Source organism: Oryx dammah, unplaced genomic scaffold (assembly GCF_014754425.2).
Source record: "Oryx dammah isolate SB20612 unplaced genomic scaffold, SCBI_Odam_1.1 HiC_scaffold_19, whole genome shotgun sequence".
Taxonomy (NCBI): domain Eukaryota; kingdom Metazoa; phylum Chordata; class Mammalia; order Artiodactyla; family Bovidae; genus Oryx; species Oryx dammah.
In genome coordinates this window covers 32,546,708-32,552,267 of record NW_024070203.1, presented here as the reverse complement: position 1 = coordinate 32,552,267, position 5,560 = coordinate 32,546,708, and the positions used below count along the sequence as shown (strand labels likewise).

Below are 5,560 nucleotides of genomic sequence, written 5' to 3'. Positions count from 1 at the left end.
GTAGACACATTGCAGAACCAAAGAAAGAAATACAGTGGCGCTGGGAGGGCTGTGGCCACCAAAGGAACACAATGGGGAGATTTTAGATGGACCAATGTATAAGTAGCACTGAACACATAATCAGGGCTTCCCTGGTGGCTCAGTCAGCAAAGAATCTGCCTGCAGTGCAGGAGTCCCAGGTTCAATCCCTGAGTCAGGAAGATCCCCTGGAAAACAGAATGGCAACCCACTCCAGTATTCTTACCTGGAGGATTCCATGGACAGAGGAGCCTGGTAGAGCTGCATGGGTCCATGGGGTTACATAGAATCAGACATGACTGAGTGACTAACACTTTCACTTTCAAATACATCATCAGAAAGCCACCAAAATCAATTAGAAAAATAGACTGTCTAGCAGATGTTCTACAAGTAGGGGGAAAAACACCTGTCCCCACGTAACTCCATATTTAAAGGTTTAAAGGAGATGTACTGAAAAGATTAATATGGGAGAAAAGGTAACAAAGATAATAGGAGACAATGAAGTAAAATTTTTTTCTCCACCATAATAGTTTGGTTCACCATTCTGGAGAGTTATCTGGCAATAGTTATCTGGCTTCCCTGGTGGCTCAGAGGTTAAAGCGTCTGCCTAGAATGCAGGAGACCCGGGTTCAATCCCTGGGTTGGGAAGATCCCCTGGAGAAAGAAATGGCAACCCACTCCAGTACTCTTGCCTGGAGAATCCCATGGAGGGAGGAGCCTGGTAGGCTACAGTCCATGGGGTCGCAAAGAGTCAGACACGACTGAGCGACTTTCCTTTCACCTTTCACCTTTCATCTGGCAATACAAATTCTAATTAGTTATGTGCAAATCTTAAAAAAGAGAAAATGGGATCCTGGTAAAATTCTAAAGATATTCTCATACAAGGGATAAAAATTTTTGGATTGGAAATTTTCTTTACCTTAATATAATTTATGTTACAGTTATATTGCATATAGATTATGGAAAGTAAATATATCAGTTTCCCTAAATGATAAAAGCACACTGACTTTCAATTTGAAGTAAATTAAAAGACTAGGATATGTCTCCTGCATTTTTCATGGTATTTGAAGAGTTAGAAAAGTAATTTGATGAGATGATTTTCATTCCTCAAAAGAGAATTTCAACGACAGGTCAAACTGCAGTTAAAAAGCAAAGCTCCCTATGTCACCCATTTGCCCCTCAGGGTTCCGTTGAATAAACATTTGTTACCTACATGCTTCCTGCAGACTTTAAATGATCACATTATTAAGTTTCAAAAATCCACACTAAAAAAGGGGTAATGAAATGATGTAAATCAGATAATAAACCAAATTATAATCAAAAGCACATGTAGAGGAAGTGAATAGATCCTTCTGTTTACCAGCAAAAAACATGTTATTAAAACATTAATTTAAGAGAAGAGGGTAGTTCACTTACATCTTGATATAAAATTTTAATATAATAATTTTGTACAGATCTTTATCTACCAAATATATGGTGATGATTCAACTGGAGGCTATTTGAGGAGTTCCATGAGCTCAATGCAAAGATTCTCTTGTTTTTGAATGCCTTTGTCATTTCAGATGCTGCCATTGGTGGGATTTTACTAGTAAATTACTTCCATAGAGTCCTAGAGCATCTCACTCAAGTTGATCAGTATCCACAAGTCTCTTGACCAAGTGTCAAAGAAAAAGCATTGAGATACCTAGAAGGCCAGGATAGAAACTTGCTTTACTGTTTTATAGCTAACAACTACATTCATAGAATTGCTGAGGGTATGGGGTTCTTATGAAAACTGAAAGACAGTTTATAAAAACTAAAATGCACAAATGTTAAAAACCAAAACCATCATAAGTGGTACAGGTCAATCAGAACTTTCCAGAAGCAATCTTCAAGTTATCTGTTCTTCTTACCTGAGCTGCCTCTATTCTCCCCTTATGCACGTCAGGCAGGTTGAAGAATGTAACCCTTATCTGTCTTGGATTATTAGGATGAAAATGTCTTCAGCTTTTTTATTCAGTGTAGCAGAGAACAAAGAGGAAAGAGAAAATTTGGGGGGGAAGAGTTATATCTGGCAAGTAGATGTGAAAATGTTTGATAAAAATAAAAGTAGTAGATGGAGAGAGAGAATCTCTATGCTGCTAAGCATTTTCTTAAAGATTAGACATTGACAGAAAGCTTACTTTAGCAAAAAAGCTTATTACATATATATATACACACAATATATATGTACAACCATATATATAAACTCGTTTGTATATATAAAACATAACTTATCTCTCTGTCTCTATATGTATCAAGATCTATCTCTTATCATCTATCTATTCATCAAATCTATCATCTACTTGCCTATCTATCTATTACTCAATATGCTAAGGCATATTTAGTTATTGCAGATTGCAATTGCCTTGTGGAAAATCACCAACTCACAAGGGTAGACACCATGAGAAGAAAAATAGAACAACTTATACCACAAAATATTCTGAAAATTATAAAGTGGCACTAATAAGTCCTCGCACATCAATAGTCACATCACTAATGATCTGATAAATGCAAATGAAACCACATCGAGGTATCACCTCACAGTTGTTGGAATGTCTACTATAAAAAAGGAGAGCAGTAACAAGTGTATGAGACAGGGAAATAGGGGACTCTGTTCACTGCTGGTGGGGATGTAAATGAGTGCAGCCACTATGGAAAATAAATGGAGATTCCTCACAAAATTAATAATTGGACTACAATATGATCCAGAAATCCCACCATTGGCTGTGCACACAAATGAAACGTAAACAGGATAACAGGATATCCCGTGTTTACTGAAGCATCACTCACAACAGCCAAAATGAGGAAACCTAAGTGTCCATAAATGGATGAATAGATAAAGAAAAGCTTTTATATACACAGTAAAATATTATCAAGCCACAAGAAATACAGAAATCTTGCCATCTGCAACGATATGGATGGTCCATTAGGTCATACTGTGCAAATCACAGTCATTAGATTAGGTCATCAGGTTATACTGTGATATAAGTCAGAGAAAGATATATGTTGTATGTTATCACTTATAAGTAAACGTAAAAAAGCCAAACTCATAGAAACAGAATAGAATGGTAGTTACCAGGGGGTGGGGGCAGAGAGAACCAAGGAGATGTTAGTCAAACGTAGAAACTTAGTTAAAAGATGAGTAAATTCTTGAGGTCTAATTAATACACACTGTTTATAGTTAACAGTACCGTAAAATATATCTTAAACTTGCAAGACATTAGATCTTAAAAGTTCCCACTATGAAAAAAGAAATGTTAATTAAGTGATGAGATGAATGTCAGCTTACCCTACACTGGTGATCATACAGAAATCTATCAGATCATCAGCTTGTTCACCTTAAACTAACACAATGTAATACATTAATTAAAAATTTTCCTCTAGCAAAAGAAATTAACCAGAAGAGTAAATTTTATGAATGCCACTTTATACTCAGATGATAGCTTTAGATGGATATTCTAGAGAGAAGCCTATTCAGGGTAAAAGATCTTTCACTCTTCAGAACTTCCTTAGAAAAGAAAGCAACCAAGAACAAAACACAAAAGAGAAATAATGTTCTCATTGGGATGCAAGCACATTTTCCCTCACCTCAGAGCCTGTGATTAGAGCAAGGAGAACATAAACCTGTAGGAGCTTTTTCTCAACTAGGAGAGCTCTGCTTGCTCAGATGCATATGTGGACCCAGACCCCTGGACAGTCTCTACTCCCATCTGAGAACCATATTGAAAGTGAAAATATTAGTTGTTTAGTCACGTCCCAGTCTTTGTGACCTCTTTGTAGCCTGCCAGGCTCCTCTGTCCGTGAGATTCTCCAGATAAAAACACTGAAGTGGGTTGCCATGCCCTCCTCCAGGAGATCTTCCTGTCCCAGGGATCAAACCTGAGTCTCCCACATTGCAGACGGGTTCTTTACCCTCTGAGCCATCAGGGACACCCTGGATTCTATTATCTATGTTCAAATAGTTCAAGGTCTTCCAAGGGAAACCATGACTCAGGGAAACTTAAGAAAGCATAATAGCAAGTCCTTTAGTAAGGGAAACATTTAACTGCTAAGTTATTTATTTTTACAATTCTGATTTGCATCATTCTGTTAACCCATTGGACTGTTGACTATTACAGCAGTTCATGCACACTTGAAGCTTGTACAAAACCATATCATTTATTTTACTTTCTTTGCCTTCAATCTACTTCTTTCTCATCTTCTTTATATCTGTTCTCCATCCTGATGTAGAAATAATATCATAATATAATCATGAAGTAAGTGAAGTTGCTCAGTCGTGTCCAACTCTTTGTGACCCCATGGACTGTAGCCTACCAGGCTCCTCCCTCCATGGGATTCTCCAGGCAAGAGTACTGGAGTGGGTTGCCATTTCCTTCTCCAGGGGATCTTCCCGACCCAGAGATCAAACCCTGGTCTCCTGCATTGCAGGCAGACGCTTTAACCTCTGAGCCACCAGGGAAGTCCTTTTGATAATCATGAAAATATAATCTAATAAAATATAAGAAAAACATGACTAAATGTGACCTTTTCATAAAACATTAAGAGAGATTTTAAGTCAAAATTTTTTACAATAAAGTATGAATCTACAGATTCATTTATTTCTCCTTTCTTCCTGTTTTCAATGCTCAAGTTTCTTTCAGTATGCCACTTATTTAATATAAAACATTCTCTCATGTCTGCACTGCTCGATGTGCTCAAAATATTTAATGATCAACAGTGTCTCTCCTGAAGTTCCTGAGTTATGAACAGGAAAAGCTACACCCTTAAACTGAAAAGGCTTCCCTGTTGGCTCAGACAGTAAAGAATCCACCTGAAATGCAGGAGACTTGGGTTCGATCCCTGGGTCAGGAAGATTCCCTGGAGAAGAAGATGGCTACCCACTCCAGTATTCTTGCCTGGGAAATCCCATGGACTATAGGCTATAGTTCACGGGGTCACAAGAGTTGGCCACAACTTAATAACTAAACCACCAATCTGAGAGCAGTTAAGTGAATTAAGTGAGGGGCCATCAGACTGAGGAGGCTCTAGTGTCTCAGCAGCCTATGTAAGCAAACACAAACCTCAGGCTGAAACGTCTCAAGGTTAAATCAAAACCTAAGGACAGCCAATTGTAAACAGCCTCGGCATTTCCCAAATACACCAGTGGTACACCAGCCAGCCTCAGGATTTCCTAGCTCTACTTCCTCTGTGTCTCTTGGGCTCCTGTTGGTGGCTGCAAATCACTCCTGAATGGAAGTAATTTTGGGGTGATATACATTCTTGAAATATTTACTATGTCTCAGCTTATCTTTCAACAATAGCAAGTAGAAAATCCTCCCTTAACGTTGTCCAATTAGACCCTAGTTTGATTAGTGAGCTCACACTACTCATCTGCTCCTTATTCTCTCATCTCATAAACAGTTATAAGTGCAGTGGTGTGGACATCCACACACACACACTGGTGTGAACCAGACCCACACACACACTGGCGTGGACACACGCACACTGGCGTGGACACACAGACACACACAGTATATCAGAT

General features: G+C 38.5%; 1 non-coding gene across 1 annotated transcript; it reads left to right on the top strand.

Annotated features, from left to right (window-relative positions):
* The first annotated feature begins 594 nt into the window (after window positions 1–594).
* On the top strand, window positions 595–666 carry TRNAS-AGA. Its single transcript has one exon. It is a non-coding gene; the product is annotated as a tRNA-Ser (tRNA).
* The last annotated feature ends 4,894 nt before the right edge of the window (window positions 667–5,560 follow it).